The sequence below is a fragment of the Lagopus muta genome, chromosome 9 (genome assembly GCF_023343835.1).
Source record: "Lagopus muta isolate bLagMut1 chromosome 9, bLagMut1 primary, whole genome shotgun sequence".
In the NCBI taxonomy this organism is placed as follows: domain Eukaryota; kingdom Metazoa; phylum Chordata; class Aves; order Galliformes; family Phasianidae; genus Lagopus; species Lagopus muta.
The window spans coordinates 11882318-11901936 of NC_064441.1; the positions used below are offsets into that span (position 1 = coordinate 11882318).

The 19619-nt window shown below is 38.1% G+C and overlaps 2 long non-coding RNA genes across 5 annotated transcripts in view; one reads left to right on the forward strand and one right to left on the reverse strand.

Moving 5' to 3' along the window:
* Positions 1–19619, forward strand: part of LOC125697886 (uncharacterized) — a 70384-nt gene that overhangs the window by 37023 nt on the left and 13742 nt on the right. For 3 of the 4 annotated variants that reach the window (XR_007378964.1, XR_007378966.1, XR_007378963.1), the window contains one exon: positions 3172–4106. This is a non-coding gene — a long non-coding RNA (uncharacterized LOC125697886). Of the gene's footprint in view, positions 1–3171; positions 4107–19619 lie in introns of those variants that run through there. The other variant, XR_007378965.1, reaches the window with a different exon arrangement.
* On the reverse strand, positions 38–5039 carry LOC125697889 (uncharacterized). Its single transcript, XR_007378970.1, has 4 exons — positions 4718–5039; positions 1285–1423; positions 436–548; positions 38–124 (listed from the first exon to the last, which is right to left on the reverse strand). It is a non-coding gene; the product is annotated as an uncharacterized LOC125697889 (long non-coding RNA).

Consider the following 19619-nt stretch of genomic DNA (forward strand, 5'->3'; position numbering starts at 1 on the left):
CATCAGCCTCCTCCTGGACCAGCATCTAACAGCAGAGAATTTGTCCCTTAATTCTGTAGGCACAGTGAGACTGTAGACTGATGATTTGACTTTCTGAGTCGTAGTCCTTTGAGTTTTCTTCTCTCTAAAGAAATACAACAGAAGTACAGTATGTAAATAGTTTCACAGGATTCAAATGAGTACGTTACTGAATTATTACACCAGAGATTGAAAACAGATACATGTTCCAGAGGAAAAGGAAAACCCAACAAAATTTTCAGATCTCAGGACACAGATTAATTTGCTAAACTGGCTAATAGGGAAGAAAAGTCCAGTAGTTTATAACAAAGTGTAGGTTTGGGAGTTTTTTCTTTTGTAATATCTGGTACTGGGCAATGTCAATCACAGAATAAAAGACTGAGTAGCAATGAAATGTAGAGTTTTTATGGTCTGTACCTTGTTTGAGTATAAAGATGTATCTGGAGTTTACACTGGGCTTGCATTTGGAAAGGGAAGATCCTAGAGCTCCATTCCTTGGATGTATGCAGAGAAGAGTGAGGGCTGAACACCTTGGAAGTATAAGAATTTATAATTTGATTGAAAGAAGCTAGGCTAACAGGTTCAGAATTATTATTTCAAAAAGCAATTGGAAAAAGTAATCCAGCTTTAATATTTTCAAACTATTTCCTAACCTATAATGCATGTTTTGTGGAATCAATAGCATCTTAGGAATACAAAGCTTCAGTTGGACCTTCATTATCAAATTGAAATGGTGAGCGTACATATGTATAAAGAATATTTGCAGATAAGCTAAAATTATTTAAATAATTAAATATATTGTTGCATAGATGGGAAACACTCTGGTTTGTTTGTCCCAGATAAGATGTTGGATGTTGTGTTGAGAGACATGGTTTATTGGGAGCTATTGGTAATAGGTGAACTGTTGGATTGGATGATCTTTTAGGTCTTTTCCAACCTTGGTGATTCTATTATTCTAAAATGAAAGAAATTTGTAAGTTTTTATGAATATACTGAAGAATTATAATTGGCAAATAATTTTTCTCCAAATCTTGTAGAGGCATTTTTCAAAGTGGAACACTTCACCAATTAATAACAGTCTTGGAGCTGAGTTTTCTCAATCTAAGTTTGCATTTTTCAAGAAATTAAAATTTAAGCTGAAAAAATCAGAAAAAACCTAACAATTCAGTAGTGCACGCATGTTATCTACCACATATGTTTCTGGTAAGATCCTGTAGATTCAGGAAATTCAAACACATAGAAAGGCAACTTCAGAACAATACTAACACTGATAAATGAAAAGAAAACCAATTTGTCCCAGTACAGTTTTGACAATGTGGAAACAGTTCCATCTTCTTTCAGTGAGGTCGGCTTTGCTCATCTCGTCTCCCCAGCTCCTCCCAGCTGATGGGACAATCGTAGCACACTGACCAAAGGATGAAATACAGGAAAATACAGTCAACATGTAAACATCCAAACCACAATGTCGTATCCTTAATAGGCTTTTTAGATGTGACTGAATGTGGAGCAGCAATTCTGCCAGATGCAAGAATTTCGCTAAGCAAAGACTCACACACATTGTTTTAATGAATTCTCCTTTTCAGCAGTGGGAGCAGTAACTCAGTACCTGCAGGTTTAGTTATTCAATCCAGAGATTTTCAGTTTTTTGTGTTTTTTTTTTTCACTTGCCAGACAGCAGCAAGTAACAGAAATGCAAATAATGTCAGTGTTGTCAGCTAGTTAAGATGAAATCTTGAATTCATTTCCTATGTACAATTTCATATTCATTTTTAAGTTAACAGCATAATGTTACTAAAAAATATCAATAGACTTTGAGGATGTTAAAACTTTCAAAAATGTTTCTTAAAGGCGTATTTTGCTCTTTATTAATCACATGGTAAAAAATGTTTTGTCAATATAAAGAATGTTAATTATTGATGTGGGTATTTGAATTTTCTCTTTAATATAAAATGTTACTTCAAATAGATCTACGTTCTTAGAAAATCCTTAATTTGTATATACAAGATGTGTGACTGTAAGTCTCTAGACAGAAAGTTAAACACTGAAACAGTGTGAAATTCAAGCTAATGAATTCCATGAAATATAACTTAATTTTCTTGTCTTTTGTCTTAAAGTTCCAGTAATATAATTAATGAGGATGGAAAGTCAGGTAACGTTTCATAGGGACAAAAATCATCCCTAAGTCAGGTCAAGTCTCAACAGGAAAAAAAAAGCAAGCAAGCAAAAAACCAAGTGTGCTAACAGTAGTAATTTGTGCATCAGTTGCATTTCTCTTTTAACTGAATAACGCAATAGACCAATAGCTGTTTCTCTTAGAGCAATGCAGCTATTTAAAGGTAATCCTCTACAGTACAGCTGAAGAAAATCCTTTAAAAAATAATCTTCAAGGTGATACATATACCTATGTGTTATACCCTGTCTATCACTATGCTGTGTTACTTGCTCTTCTGACCAATAGGTAGTGGTAATTATCTGCATATATGTACATGTATGAGAAAGGGAGAACAGATGTCCATGATTATGTAAGTTATGGTAATTAACAGTTCATAAATGAAACAAGTTTGTTTTTGTTGATGTGTCACTTGCACACTGCTCCTCTTGAGCATTGAGTTACATCCTGTACACGATCGCCTTATTGTTTACTGTCATAAAAATTCCAGTTTTGTTTCTGAGCAGTCACAGAATGGGACTTGCCAGCTGTCATGGAAAATGTATTCAATTTCATTTCCACTTAATTTATCTAATCTTAATTCTATTATTATTTTATTATAATTATTTAAATGCTTGAGGCAACAATCTAAAGTAAAAACAAATAAACAGTAGGAGATCCAGATAATTTGTAAGTGATCTGAAAGGTCTAATGGAGACCACATCATTATTGCAGTTTTATTTTTTGAAAGGTTAATATTATAGAAGTTTCATCATTGCTGATATAGTTAACAGTCTGTCAACATTGACATGGCATGTAAAATTCATGTTTCATTATATGAATGGCTAAACTATAAAAACTCACTTTGGACGGGACAAAAACCCTGTGAAATAGTGTTTAGCTGTTCAAAACCTTGTAACTACAGGCCTGGTATCCCTATTTTCAGTGCTTGAAACACAGGAGATCAAGACTGTGATTATGCCCATTTCTGTTCTGCTCAACAGATTCATGTGAAGGCACGCACTAGCTTCCTTGACTGCAATGCAATCCAAACTCAGGTTTGAAGACCCAACACTCAGAGTATTGCATCAAGCTGAGAATGTGTGGGTTGCTGTCCTCTGCTCAGCTGCTTGTCTCACCTCTTCAGCAAAAACTGTGAGTACCTGCATTCAAAGCAGTGCAAAGCCATTGTCTGTCTTACATTTGAAGCATGATTTTGCTCAGTTTTAGGTTTAATTGTAACCTGTAGCTTCCGTTTAATCTCTGAACGCAGCCCCAGTTGCTCTCACAACCTTGACAGTCGCCTTGCCTACCGAGTCTCTGAACCACAAAGCCTTCATTACCATTACTCATTTTACTTCATCACCTTTTTTGCCTTGTCTTGATTCTCCCCATAACTGATAAGGGCTCATACAGGGTGGCTTTCAGCATAATTTGTGTTCAATCTTTCTCTTTTCTAATGAAATGAGTTATTTATTTCTGCTGTTTCAATCTTAAGACCATTTTTCTCTATTTCTTTTTGCTTTTCATATTGAACCTTTAGATAGCATGATATGTTCCAATGCATTGATGTGGCTAAATCACATAACAAAGATATATAACATCAAATTAAAGATTAAGGAATGTCTAGTGTATAATTTTAATTCTGTTCTTGAACTGCCATGTAAGAATTATGAAACTATTAAATTCATGCATTAAATTCATCACATAGTGTTGTAGGTTTATCCAGTGTGTAATAAGGCATTTGATTAAGTAAAAGATAGCTGTAAGTATCCTGGGCCTGATCCAGTCATCACAGAGGCTGATACACAGCTTTCGATCACTACAAGATGAGGGGGATTGATTCCTAATTATCACCACACACATAAAAATGAATTTGGTTCAACAAGAATTCAGAAGGATAGTTCTGGCTTATTTCTCATTTTTTAACTTCGGAGAGTTCCAGCAGCATTCAAATCTTTTAAAGAAACTTGGATTTTAACTTCATGTAAATAGCTGCAGATAATTGTACTTCTTTAAGACAATTCCATCTATGACACATAGTTACGGTGCAGGAGAGGGAGGCAAAATTCCAGAATGATGATTACAGAAGTGATTTATTTAGCATTGTAACTTGACTTTGTTTCCTGGCAGAAACTGATTGTGTTAGTTTGGTTTGGATACAGTGTATTGACAAAGGGCGGGTTGTTTTTCCCTTTTTATCTCAGTCTGATGTGGAAATAGAGAAAAATAATCTGTCCTGAGAGCAAACAGCAATCCCAAACTCATTGTTTGCTTGAAATGGCTGACCTTGCTAGGGATATATGCACACAGATGATCAGACCTCAGCGAGTCGTTAGGAAACCCTGGCAAGTGACAGGGTGCCTGTGCGAGCAGATGCAAGGCCCTCTGCTCACACTGTGATGCTGGAGCTGTAGGCTAGGGATGTGCCTGGGGAAGTCTGCTCTACAAAGCCTGGCTCACCTCTCCTCCTACTGAAGTTCTTTTGAGAACTGACATCCAGTCTGCCCAAAGGCAGAAGGGAAAAGCACAGTGAGACAAAGTCCTTACCCCCTGGAGTGGCAGAGCCTGCTGTCCCCTGAGTCATAACACTCTTGTGGGTCCAGGTTTCAGCACAGGGACTGGGCAGGCCAGAGCCATGCTGATGGTCATCCTGCTGATGTAGCTGGGGCTTTCATCCCCGACCCCATTTTCTCTCTGTGGACGCTGTGTTTCTTCCTCGGGTTGGCATGAGAAAGCGGTGAGGCTGTGACACAGAAATCACCTTGTAACTTGATATTGGAAAGTTTAGAAAATTGACTGCTGCTAAAATAGGAGCTATGAAAGTGCCATCTGCAGTTCAGTCGCACGGGGCAAATCTCACAGGCCTTATGCAGTCGGAACACCCATGGAGCAGGCACTGCAGGAGCTGACCTGCAGGATAATAGAGATGCATACTGTATGAATCGGAAGTAACACCTGGCCTTTGTCTGGAAAATTACCATTTTTTTAGGCCAGTCTTCAAAGCTAAACATTTCTTTAGGACTCTGGAGCCATTGAGGAGGCAGACAAAAGGAATAGAGTCATGGAGAGACATGTAAAAGCTGTAGACCCAGCAGAAAAGGCGAGAGGGTATGGGAGAGGGCTAGGGAAACAGGAGTAAAAACCTCAGTATAAAATTCCGTGCAGATCAGTTTTTCCAAGGGTGAAAGGAAAATGCATTTCCCAATAGATTTAAGTGATTTCATTACACAATTACGTGCTTGCCTAAACTTCAGCCACATACTGTTACCCATCCTTGCAAGTAATCAGTTTTTGATCTGTTTTACAACATATGCTTAGCTTAACCATAAAATACATTCATGTCTGTGTTCAAAAAGACACAACCATCAGATTTTTTACTTTTTTTCTTTTCATTTTAGTGGTAGGGGTCATTTTTGAGTTAACGCACAAGCCATAGAAAAAGAATGCCTGATCTTTAGAAAGACCAACGTACATTTGCTATATACTTCCAATGAAGGATAAATGTTGCTCTTCGACATTAGCACTCCAGTTTCCAAACAGATGCACAACTCATTATACTCAGGTACAAAAGAAACAATTTTCATGGCATATCCAGATTATTTGAAGTTGCATTCTCACAGATATCTGTCTCTGGTCTGAGACTGATTTGACACAACCCAAGAGTAGGTTGAAGTCAATAGAACTACTCAAATGCTTAAAATTTCACACTTTCTCAAATGGTTCCATTTCTGGATCAGGCTCTCATGAATAATCAGACCTTAGGCTTCTTGGACTTTTCTTTGGGTGATCGGGTCATAAAAATGAGAATGCCATCTTTGTAGAGAGTTAGCAGACACAAACTGCAAGCTGATCAGCCTAATTGTGTGACATCCTTCCCTAAATCAAATTAGTCACAAATGATTATCAGTTGCAGCCCTAAATCCTGACGTAGCTTGGAAATATATGAGTTTTCATAAAGGTTATTTTGGAGGATCAGGAAAAAAAAGAAAAACATATTATCCCTGATATATCTGGTGACACTTCCTAACAGCTACAAGAAAACTTTAGGGAGAATTTCTGTATACAGTTGCACATTTTTCAAGGGCAAGTCAGCTAGCTGAGCCACAGTGCTGGAACCTGCTGCCAGCAGCCACCCTGGATATTTTTGCCTGGTCTTATCCATGCTGGTTCACAGCTATTAATATTTTGAATAAATTATGCAATTTGGATTTGTACAGTTAGGAAAACAGTCTTCTCATCTGCTGGTAGCACCAAGTCCATAGAGCCTGAGTTTTTCTGGGCTGCCTGTGTGAGATGTAGAGGTTACGTCAGTGTTCAGGTTGGGCCATTCATCTCAGAAAACTTCTGCAACCATTTCACAGACAGCAAGTTGATACCGTCCCTGGAGAGCACACCTGTGCACAGGCATTTCCTCAACTATATACAATATTCTTACATGTAACACAGACAAGGAGCCAAAGCCATGTCCCAGTGACATTCCATGTTAAAACTGCCATGTTAAAACAGATAGATAGCTATTTCAGCACTTTCTCTGCAGTGCTGTAATCACAACTGCATGTTACACCTTTGCAGGCAAACTTCTCGAGACATTAGGTATATTGTGTCCTATTACAGAACAATTTGAGGTGTGTATACATTGACTGAACAAATAATTAATGGTTTCCTTTTCTGTTCATCTGTCTCTTCTACTCTCAGCTGATTTTTCCCTGTATTAGTCTTTAAATCCATAATTGAAGGAGCAGATCTCTCTCTTTTTTTTTTCCTGAACACCTGCTTCCTGTTTTCAAATGTAGGGTAAGTCATAGTGTATATTTTTTTTCCCCGAGGGGAAAATTCTTTACTCCTAGAGCACAAATAATGTTGTTTATATTTGCCTCAAGTGCCAGAACTTAACATACTCTTATGTTCCAGTTATCCAGCTGACATTCTGTATTTATTAGATTTTTAGTACAGTATGTGGCATTATAATCAATGCATTATTGACAAAAGCACTTGGATCATACACTATTTATTTAATTTACTGCACTGACTCTTATGCAGTACATTTAATGCATACACTGTGTTTTCCTGGCACATTCAGATACATTATTCAGAAAGGGCACATGGATTGTGCAACAAACCACTATAATGTCTTAGTTATGTCAGAAGCTTTTCTGTAAACTGTTGATCATTAACTCATTCTCTGCTGCAAACCTAGCTTGCTACACACGCTTTGGGCTGTTATTGGTGAAGTTTGCCCATAGTTATGCAGCATTTTTGATGTCTAGTAAAGTCATAACATAAGCATTTTATTGTAACCTGCAGGCATTATAAATACTAGATCTCCAACATTTTTATAATCAGTTGTATCAAAGGCAATCTGATTGTCACTCTTTTAGGATTCTTCCATTAGTAAGCAGCCTTATATTACAGGCATAAAACACTGTTAAGCATTTTAGCTCCACCAGACTAGCTGCAGCTGTGTCATATTTGTGTTCCCTTATTTTATGTGTGCCAGTTATCTAGATTAAAGTTGGAATAGCATAGCACTCCACTAGATGACAGGCTTGGTTTAAAGCCAGACCACTTAGTGATGCTTATCAAACAATTTTCAGCTACATACAGTAGCATAATTTAAAAAGCCAAGAAGACTCTAAATTATCAGACATGCCATAGGAGATCATTTCTTTTTTGGATGGAAGGTTAAATAATTCCCCTTACAAATACATGGAGCCTCCCTAGTCAAAGGCCTCAGTAAAATAATTCAATTTCACTTTTTAATGTTTTGAATGTTTCTGTACGACTCTCATCACAATGAATGTACACTATCTTACCCAGTATGGGACCCAAGGTAGAAAATTTGTCAAACTAGTGGTCCGTGGACTTCAGCAAATCTTGCTTTCAGAAACTCATTTTCCTCTTTCCTTGGTTGTGACTTTAACTATTGGCTCAACTACACCTAATGGCTTGCTCCAAGGCAGCTATGAATTGACCTGCAACCCCACTAGATGCAAGTTCAGTTTGAGCTTCCCATCCAATAAGGTAGGACAACCTGTACTCAGGGATTGCATAGATTTGCAGGAAGAGTGTGATTCCTGGTTTTGGCACTCCCTAACCCTCAGAGATGCATAGTAGGGAGCAGTTCCTGCACTCTGATGACTGTCTGGACTGGTATCATGGCTGGTCTTTTGTGAAGGCTGTTACAGGGAGAAAGGTTAGCCTACCTTCAGAATAAAATTGCCATCTGTCTAGACTACCAGCCTGAGGACACTGACCGCTGCTCTGCCCACCTCCAGTGCACAGTGTTTGCCCAGATTGGGCATGAAGGGGCTTGGAGACAAGAGTTGTGCAGAGAAAGGAAGATATTTCAGTAGGGAACTGGTTAAGGCTGCAGTAGACTTCTGCATGAAAAACCATGCTTCATTGTTTTTGCTGTGCATCGTAAACTATACTATAGTTTATAGTAAACAAGCGATAAACAACAGCAAAAATAGATAGCATTTAGTAAAAGTTTATAAATGAAAGATGTTAAGAAATGCCAGGTAACTTGAGCATCTGTAACAGTCACATTACAGCTGAAACCTTCCTGTGATAAAAGCGAAGAAACTAAATGCATACTGATGCTCAGAAAGGGTAAAGAGCTCATGGAATGCTGTGTGTAAAGTCTGATTGATTCATTTTTCTCCCTTCAGAAAACTAAGAAACATATTCACAAGAATTTTTGGGTTTATGCTGTGTGCATTTGTATTTTAATGTCCAGAAAAAAATGTCTTGCACATTTCCCTTAGCAATACCTGCCAGTGTTTTAACACTACAGGGCCCAATTGTTCACCTGCAGGAGTAAGTGAAATTTTCCCACTGACATCAGAGACAGCAGGATCAGGCCCCTAATTTCGAGAGAATTGAAGCCATCCTTAGAACAGCACATGCTCTGCTCTTCACTTTCTTTGATGACTTCTAACATTCTTTTGATGTGGACTCCAAAAAGACATTTTCATCTTTGGAAATGTGTTTTTTAAAAGATGAAAAACGTTGAATAGCAGAGTGAGGACATTTTGTGTTTCAGGACACAACTCTATTTAAGCTAAAACTTGCTAGTAACTGTTAGATGAAAGAGACGAAAACGTAGAATAAAAATTGTTGGACAAACAAAATGAATAACAACTTAACAGACAGCTTTCAGACTTGTGGAAATACCATGCTGTTTGAATCATTGGTATGGACACACATGATATGCACTGGCATAGCATAAAAATGTCACTTACATCCTGGTGTCTGTCTGTGATTATGAGCAAGATATTTAATCATCGATCTTCTTGTGAGCATCCTTCTTCTGCTTCTCTGCACTCTGTAGAAAAAGTCAAGAAAAATGAGTAGGAGAGTGTAATGCCTCTTATAAATAGAAGCCCAGTGCTCTGGAATGATGGTGTGGAAGGAGGGGGAGAGGTATGTCAGGATTAGATTTGCTTAGGGTTTTCTTCTTAAGTGTTTTTCTTTAGAAAAAAAATGTGATGAAATCTGGATTAAAAAATAAATCCAGTGGTTAGACAACTGTGGAGGATGCATTGCACTACTGCAGGGTGTTGAGTTGTTGGAAACAAGCAGTTGATGGAATGTATTCATGTTGATTAACGTAGTATGCTGGAAAGATGCTCCAGTGTTACAATGATACATGTAGTATAAGCAATGAAATGGAATTGAATAGATAAAATTTAGTTGCAGAGGTTAAGGCTTTGACCTCAGTTCTAAAGTGACACAATTTCCTTTTAATTTTGTCTTCCATCTGAATGATTAATTATTATCAAATATTCTTTAAGAGCATCTGTTAAACATAATTACTTTCCGTTCCACATGTAAATCAGGGTCTTTCTTAAAAAAAAAAAAATGCAGTTTATACTTAAATTAACTACTTTTATCTGTAGTTTGCAAGTTAAGGTACATGTAAAGCCTGTGGCTATACTCAAGGCTCAGTTGTGCCTCCTAGGCACAGTGTTAATTAAAGGGTGATGTGGATTTGTACCACTCTGAGAGGAACTCTGGAAGGGATTATACCTTAGAGAGACACAATGCCTCCAGTGCACCACAGCATGTAAGTAAAACGCACATGTTGTGCACTACCCGCGTTGATGTTGCTCAGCATCTCTGTGGGCCCATCTTCTTCCCACACGTCTTCATCCAATTCTCTGGGATTCGTACCTACGGGGCATCAGGAAGAAGCACTGTTGGCCAGTTCCTTCCTGCATGCCCAGGAACGGATGATGCTGACATCCTCATTGTCGCTGACAGCTTCTCAGTCTGGACGCAGTCTGGCCAAGGGTAAACAGAAATTGCCAAGTGTCATTTCCTAATTATAGTTTTTCTTTTTATTCATTGACAGGTCTTTTAAAGTCTGACAGCACACATAGAAGGCTTGACAGCTTCTTACATCTTACCTGCACTCGTTCTACACAACTAATTTTTAATAATTCTATGTCCAGCAGCTGATTTTGTTCTAGATATTTTTCATCAGGGATTATTTTTCCCTGGAGTAGCTCTCTTGACACCAGTGAAGTTACGTATGATTTGCCCAGCACAAATAAGACCAGCATCAGAGCCTTAGACCTCTGTTTGAAAATACTGACAGTATCCAAAGGACGTATTCCAATCTATATGTAAATAATATCCATGATTAATTTAATGCACATTTAAGGGTTTTTCAAGGCCATATTACTCACTGGATTAAACGTACATTTTTTAATGTATTATTGTTATTGTACATCCAATAGATCTATTACAGCCCAAGGTGATTTTTTATGACCAAGTAATAGACCACTGAAAATAGGATTTATTATAGAAATGCCAACACACCCTTATTTATAATATAACAATACAAATTGCTGCTGTAATAAATACTCTTCAGTTATCAAATCATTAATCTTTTATGGCAACACTGACAAATGACCACATAGGCAGTATGATATGACTAATGAAATGAATTAACTTTCAATTTTAAATTGGTTATTGGATCTAGAATAACTGTATATTACACGGTGCTGTTTACATTTTGCATATCTGTATCACAAGATGTGACTGTATGTAGTCCTTTTGAATATCTACAAATGCAACATGCAAATGGTATCACTCTCAGCCCACAATCCAACACAGATCAATAGACTGCATCCACTTAGAGGAAGCTACTAGGAAGGAATGTGTAAAAGCAAAAATTTTTAAATCAAGCCAAACCATTTTGGTAAGACATTCTTAGTCCCTAGAGGAAACGGGTCAGTTGTTAAGAGATTATTAAAATCAAACAAAATATAACAATTTAGAAAACTTGGCTGTTGGGGGTTCTTTCTCTACCACGTTTACTTCATGAGAATCTGCTCAACGGCAGAATAAAATGTATATATATATAAATATTTAAAAATATGTATATTTGATCTAGAAAAAGTGCAGAATCATGGTCCTTTGTAGAGATTCTACATTTGTATCAAGTAAAATAAAATCAGCATGCAAGATTAAGAAAATTATAAAAGTGAGCTTTGCAAGGAGTATATCTTTGAACAGTGAGATTGGCAAGTCTAATAATGTAAGAAATGTACACACTGTGACTTTTGATAGCTCAGAGCTGCAGATACTTTTTTTTATCCTTACAACAGACGAATATTTTAGCAGTAGAAATCAAAATAAATTAACAAGTCATTATTGGTTGCAAAATGAGCAATTGTCCAGTCCTACATAATTTTATCAATTTTATGCTTCAACATCAGCAGTAATTAATTCAGAACTTTAACTGCTGTTTTTAAGGCATCAAGAGTTGATTGGTAATAAATGAAAATATTCCTTTTTTCTTTCTTGATCAGTTAGAGAAGATGTATTTAAGAGAAACTTTGCACATATTTTCCAACAGCTGGTTAAGTGTGGTCATTTTTGCTGTCAATACAGTATGCGGATTTTAAAGAAAACTGAAGAGATTAGATAATTAATTTGAAAAAACAGTAATTGTGATAGGATGAGGTGAGGATTTTTTCTCTTATACTGTGCCTTCTCCAACAAGATAGACTCAGCTCAGGAAAACTTTCTCCTTCATGGAGAATCATAGCTTCCTGCTCTTGGCTTACTATCCCTCCTTTTGTTCCCTGCCCAACTTCAAGTCTCCCAAATCACCCAGAGCAGCTAACTGGTGATTTTCCACCTGTAGTTACTTTTGGACTTATAATTGCTATCTCAACACCGGAGGGCAAGTCAAAACTCATTCTAGGAATCAGATTGTAAATGGGTTGCAATGATGCAACAGCTTCAAACAGCTGCCCATGCTCCATTCACACTTGATTCTAAGCCCATTGAAGTTACTATGAATCTTTCCTTTGACGTCAATAGGCTTCAGATCATGTCCTGAGCATTTTTTAAAAACCTCAGACAAATCAAAACCATTTCCTTTGGAATGAGACTGTTCACGCCCTTTGGTGAAGACTATTTCCTTTCCAAACACAGCGTTCATACCAGAGTCATGTCAACTGTGATTTTTTTTTTCTTTTTTTTTTAATACCAAAGACTCCATTCTTTTAAAGAAGCAGCAAGCATATTTTTTTTTTAAACTTGCATTTCACCTGCTAGCAGCTAAACTGTTTTTGTTCAAACTTTCAAAAATATCCCCAGCTGAGCAGGCTAGATCTACAGCCAAACATTGCAATCTTTTAGAAAATTTGGAGATGGAAACCCCTTGCAGACCTAACCATAACAGTCATCATATTTCATTTGGTGAGGGGGCTTTTCCTGCATGTTGCCACCAGTAGACTCCAGTGAATCATTTATTCTCATATGACCTATTACATTATAGTAAACGCAGCTTGTGTAACAGAACCAACGTAACATTAGCTCTCACACAACACAGTGCTCTAAAGACTACATACATTGATTCAAAAATGCTTCCAAAATGGAAGTAATTAAATGATAAGACGTAGATCTGGAGAGAATAGATGCTGCAGTAGTAGCCCTAGTAGTTGCAAGAAATGTCAATCTTGCTGCCAGACACACTCCTGCCTGGCCCTGTTTCTGCATAATAGTTTCCTGAGAGAGATTGGAAAACTCTTGGATCATTTTGCTTACGGAAATCAAATGACAGAAAAATAACCTTATGCTGACCACCAGGAGCGCGAAGTGTGCCACATACTGCCCTCCTTTTGATGACTATTTTGATGACTTGGTGTTGTGAATGTTCATTTCCTGGAAAGAGCAAAACTGGAAAGACATCTTCTGAAACACTATTTTGATACACAGAGGAGGCCAAGCAGAGTAGCCTGATCTGAAATTTATTCCTCTGCGTAAGTGGATCTCCCATAAATTTCTGCACTGGGACATCACTGACTAGTGGTCTGTAGTAACTATTTTGTAGACGTTGTTTCTTTTGTTGAATGCTGCAGTAGTAGCCCTAGTAGTTGCAAGAACTGTCAATCTTGCTGTCAAACATACTCCTGCAGGGACACTGTTGTGTGCACCATACATCCTCCTGGAAAGGAGTGCTTGAAACTGTATTGTGGTCCATTTATTCAACGTGCAGTTTTCTCCCTTGTATCTTACTACTTACCTGGACATTTCTATATTGTTTCATCAATACAGTAACTCTGCTAAGGATATCACTCTTTCAATGGAGAAGTGTGTAAGCTTTCTTTGGTTCCTATTCTGAAATGACACATTATGGTACTGGAAGGACCATCTCAATCAGATTAGGTGAGTTACCACAGAAAAATTAATGAGTCAAGCTGTGTTTTCAAGTCAAGTGCAACCACAACAACCCTGCCTTAGTGATGGCCATTACCTATTTTATTTATGACTATGCTGGGAAACAACACTCTTTAAAATTTACTTCTTGAAGAATCTCCTAGGAAGACTTCTCGGCACATTCACTGGTGTGTTTCTGTTGTATTGGTCCTCCATCCCTTGTAAGAACACGTGTGTAAAACAGATGGATAAGGTGATCATCTGCAATCACCCCACCCCCCACCAATCATTTTCTGAGTATCCTGAAAAGGGAGAAGACATACCTCTCAGGGGCCCCAGATCTGTGATTGATTTTGGTGCAGAAGCAAAAGCACATGTTTTGCAGGCGAAGAATGTAGATCCTGTGGGAAAGCTTAGAATGCACAGTAGTCTCGAGTAGAAGCTGAGTAAGTGAGATAAAGCCCAAAGATGGTTCCCTGGAGCCTACTATTGGAAGAATTGTCCAAGCTGTATGGTAGACAATCCTGGGATGAGAGAAAGCAAAAGAACTGAGTACAGAAATATAAACTAAGAAAGTGCTCCCAGAATGAAAACAGCTAAGAAGCCTGGAAATGTTTGTCATCTACTGCTTCTGGACTGCTTTCTTCTATGGTAATGAAAGACCAGCTCTGAGGAAAAGTTACTGTCCAAAAGCTGTACTAGCTGGGTCTAGCACTCCAGTAGGGGGAAACAGAAGGGACAGAGATGATTAGGTTGCCAGAATATGTGAAGCAGCCTCCAAAATAAGTACCACACCTCAAATAAAAAACAAACAAACAAGCAAACCATGAAGTATAAAATGAGACTTGAAGGCAGTGCAGGGGGTCACAAGTTTTTTTTGGTGTGAGGGTCTTAGTGGCCTCAGCTGATGTCAATTTAAAGAGACAAACTAATACACCAGAAGCAGGAAAATAATGTGGTGTTATTCCCTGAGGTATGAATAGCTCATCAGACAGTTGGTGGTTTTTTTTTGTTTTTGGTTTTGGTTTTTTTTCAGTTAAGGGGGAAAAAAAAAAAAACCCTCCTCTCAAAACAACAGAAAAGTCTCCAAACAAAAAAACACCACAGTTCCTCTGAGTATGAATTTAACCAACTGGTTTCCTGGCTCTATTGAGTGTTTTTAATCGCAGCAGAAAACCTGACTTGCTTATCCAGCTAATTGGGACCTTGCTTGTATTATGTCAGTTCAGCAATCCTAAAGAAAAAGGCTACAAACACACACACACAAAAAAAGAAGGAAAAAAACAGGCAGCCATCCTGTGGGTTTAAGAATTTCCCTAGCAGATACTGGATTCCCAGTTCTAACTCATTTCTTTAAACAGCACTGGTGAACATCAAAGAGTACAGCTCAGAGCATGCTGAGTCCCAATTACACACCTCGAAAGTAAATGTTACGTCAATGGAAAGTCTTCAGAAATTCCAAACGAAACACAGGCTGAGATGCCCAAATGCTCCTTAAGAATTGCAGACCCTTGCTTTACTGATAACGATTGCTTCATTAAAATGCATAGTTTTTAAAACACAAAACTATATCACTCCATGAAAAATTTTTAGAAATATTTTAAAGCACATATGGATATTATTACTCTTTGCAAGATATTAGGAAAAGAAGTGTCAAATAATTAATTTCATTGCATTTCTTTTGCTTTTAACAAGCCATCTTTAGAGACAGGAAATCTTTTCTGAACACAGCTCGTGTTTCAAAGGAGAAATAGAGTTTGTACAAATAATTGGTGCATGTTGGAGTCTGAGGAGCATGAGTTGTGTCATTAAAAAAAGAAAGCAGCCTTTAAAAGCTGTGTAAACTCTCTGTAGCTAAATACAAGTTCAAAGACATATCTCTTTCACATCACTTACCAAAAAATCCATGGCCACAACAGTCTTTGATTGTTGGGTGGGGATTTTTTTTTCCTCCCCACAGTAATGCACAGATGCAATGAAAAAAAAAAAAAAAAAAAAAAAAAAGACTATCAATGTTGCCATAAAATTAATTCAAATAAGTAATGAATTAAAAAAATAGGTACAGTGAGTGGTCTTTTGTTTCCATTGTGCTTTCTCGCTAGCCCATCATCCCAGTGCTCACATGGGTACTAATGTCAAATGTAAGTACCCTCGTGCAAATGTATCCAGTGAACTGAGTATAGCAGAAGAAAAACAAAGTGGAAGAATATTTTAGTTTATTACAATAGTGGAAAAACTTTCACAAAAATTTATATGCTATATTATATGTGCTACTATATCACTTAGGAAAATATATATTAGTTGCATAGAACTGCTTCTTTATATGCTTAATTAATCCTCTATATTAAACTCCCAATAAAGTTTTGTATCCCCAGATATATAGAGTTCTGATATTTAGCTCATTTCACCTCATCTTCCTTCTGGAACAGAAAGTTCTATTCATCACATAGTTCTGGTCTTCTAAAAAAGTAGAACAGGTCTTTCCTAAAGAACTGAAATTAAACCAGAAGATTGTTGGAGTGCATTCAATCTCTCTTTTATTATCATCTTTATTCAAGCCTGAGTGCATTGCAACTGAAAGTTTTAAGGTGTAGGAGATGTATCAATTCTACAAAATAGCAGATATTCCTAATAAATACCTTTTTGGATAGCATAATGCATAATTTTAGAGGGCATAAATAGTTGGAATACTTTAAAGTATTCAAAATGTGTCACAGTACCTGAAGTGTAAAATAATCATTTGTTATTACGTCTAGATCTTTGTCAGAGTTAGTGTTTTTCACTTAGTCTTCATTGCTGTCTAGTTATCTTCCTCTCCTTGCTTTTCTATTATGTTACATTCCTTTTGATTCCACTTTCAATCTCATTTCTTCATTTCATAGAATATTAGAGTAGGAAGGGACATCTGAGGTCAATTTAGATCAACTCCCCTGCAATGAACAGCGACACCACAGCTAGGTCAGGTTAATAAAAAAAAAAAAAAAAAGTGTTTTCCTCTTTCAACCCAGGACCATCGTATCTTTCTTCATTGTAATGATTTTCTCTATTTATTCATTTTGCTTTTCTTCTTCAATAGCTCTGTCAACCAAAATTCAATAATTTCCTTTTGAAAAGCATGAATGATAAAATTAGAAGGGGTAGAATATACACGGGGTTTCATACTAAAAGCAACAACTGTGTTATGGTATGAAATTCATTGATCATTAAGAACTTTTTGCTTTTACAGAACAACCTATGATAAATCCCTTTCATGAGGATGGCTCTATTATTATGTGAAAAACAGCAGAAGGTTGCCCAGATACACCCATGCTGCCTGACCTGAGCATTGGTAGTGTTGGCACCCAGTGCCAAAAGAGACAAGGTGGGGAGCCAGCAGCTGGGAGTGTAGCACAAGTGCTCAGCAGTTGCTGCATGCTCTTTTCAAGAAAATATTTAGATAAAGTAGTATTTTCTGTATTTCTGCTTGGCTCAGCAGGCAGTCATTAGGAGGGTTCTTATGCATTTCAGTCAGGTGTGGCCAATTAGATATGGGCAAATGCAGGTTTGGCAGACCCTGAAAACGTCTGCATCAAGGTAGTCAGGTAGCAGTACTGAAGCTAAAACAGAGAAAGCACACAGCAGGGAGGCAATGCACAGTAAAACATGAGGAGGTCTGAACTTCATGTTCTTTTCTTCACCCCTCTTCCCCCTCCCCCGCATACTTTCAATCATTTCTGAAATTGTTCAGAACTATCAGTAAATGCTGAATCCAGACAACTGGCAGAAGTTCCTACAAGTCTTAGTACACTGTCCTCATCTATGCGTGATGATGAGGGTTGCTGTAGGTGCAGGCTTATGTGGATGGGTTTCCTACCATGAAGGCTAATTTTTTGTTTTGTTCGGGAAGCCTTGAATTGCAAACCACAACTCAATAGTCATTCCTTGTGGCCCAGTATCAACTTCAACACAATCCAAACCACAATCCAAATCGTGAGATTAATTAGCTTTCTTCTTTTTCACTAGAATCAAATCACAGAATCACAGAATTGCAGGGGTTGGAAGGGACCTCCAGAGATCATCGAGTCCAACCCCCCTGCCAAAGCAGGTTCCCTACAGCAGGTCGCACAGGTAGGCATCCAGGCAGGTCTTGAACATCTCCAGAGAAGGAGACTCCACCACCTCCCTGGGCAGCCTGTTCCAGTGCTCCGTCACCTCACTGTAAAGAAGTTCTTGCGCATGTTTGTGCGGAACTTCCTATGCTGCAGTTTCCAGCCGTTTCCCCTTGTCCTGTCTCCACTCACCACTGAAAACAGTCCGGCCTCACCATTCTGCCCCCCACACCTTAGATATTTATAGACCTGGATCAGATCCCCTCTCAGTCTTCTTTTCTCAAGGCTGAACAGACCCAGTTCACTCAGCCTTTCCTCATAGGAGAGATGCTCCAGGCCCCTCACCATCTTCTTGGCCCTCCGCTGGACTCTTTCCAAGAGATCCCTGTCCTTTTTGTACTGGGGAGCCCAGAACTGGACGCAGTACTCCAGATGAGGTCTTACCAGGGCAGAGTAGAGGGGGGAGGATCACCTCCCTCGACCTGCTGGCCACGCTCTTTTTAATGCACCCCAGTAAGCCATTGGCCTTTTTGGCCACAAGGGCACACTGCTGGCTCATGGCAACATTTTATGATTGTTTTTGTTTCTAAGTTCTTCAGTACTTGTTCTATCAGGTGCTCAAAAAGGAGAAGTTGGTTCTTAATTGGTATGTAAACATGACGAGGTTATTTTGTGCATGTCTCTTGTTCAATATTAATACAATATCTCAATGTCTCCGCTGTTTTACAGTAAATCACCAGTTTCAGGACTGTCATGTCAGGAAAACTTGCTTTTAAAGTTGCACTGGAAAGGATTATTTAGCTTAGAGTTAATAGGATGGCCCTATGCCTAGACGATACCAGAATTCTTGCTATTACTAATGTATAAAAAATTTTCCCTTAGCACACTGGTACCAGACAAGTACAGCCAACTTCACCTTTTGGGTTGGTTAGTTCACACTGCAGTATATGCAACTTCTGGCAAACTGCAGTGCACTCAGCTCATTTTTTTTAAAAAAAGGAAAGATCTAATACATCTTTACGGACCACTATATTAAAAAAAGATATTATTCCAAGTGTCTTTTAAAGCTCTCTAATTTCTTGTGACAGTTTTACCATTCTTCGCACCAACACTACCACAACAAACTCAGATACTCCAATAGATGTATTTCCTGAACCTACAAAATATTTCTGCATTATAGTCCTACAACTCCCCCAGATTATTCATATACTTAGAGAGCTCTAGACTTGCCTTCTTCATTTCCTATGTGCCCAAGCAGAGAATTCACATCAGTACTTCCACATTTCTGCCCAGGATTTCCCAGACACAAATATGTGTTCACATACTCTTAAAATATTTGAAGTATGCACCATAAATCCATTACTTTCATAGCATATCAGAACTTGTGAATGCGCAGAAAAACTGGACACCACATGCTGCATAGTTACAGTGCCTCCTGGAAAAAGCAGCTGCGCTGGGAGCATCAGAACCACCAGGCACTACCTCCTCAGATCCACCTGCAGCTGCACTGTAATCCTGCAGGACAGCAAACCTGAGTCATTCTGACTAAACAGAGTAAGACTAGGAGCTGAGCCAGCCACTTCTGTTCTTAAAACAAGACTCTGGTCTTTGAAAATGGGTGTTACCATAGATCAAACAGACCTAACAAGTGATTGAGCATGCTTTAAGGATAAGGATAATAA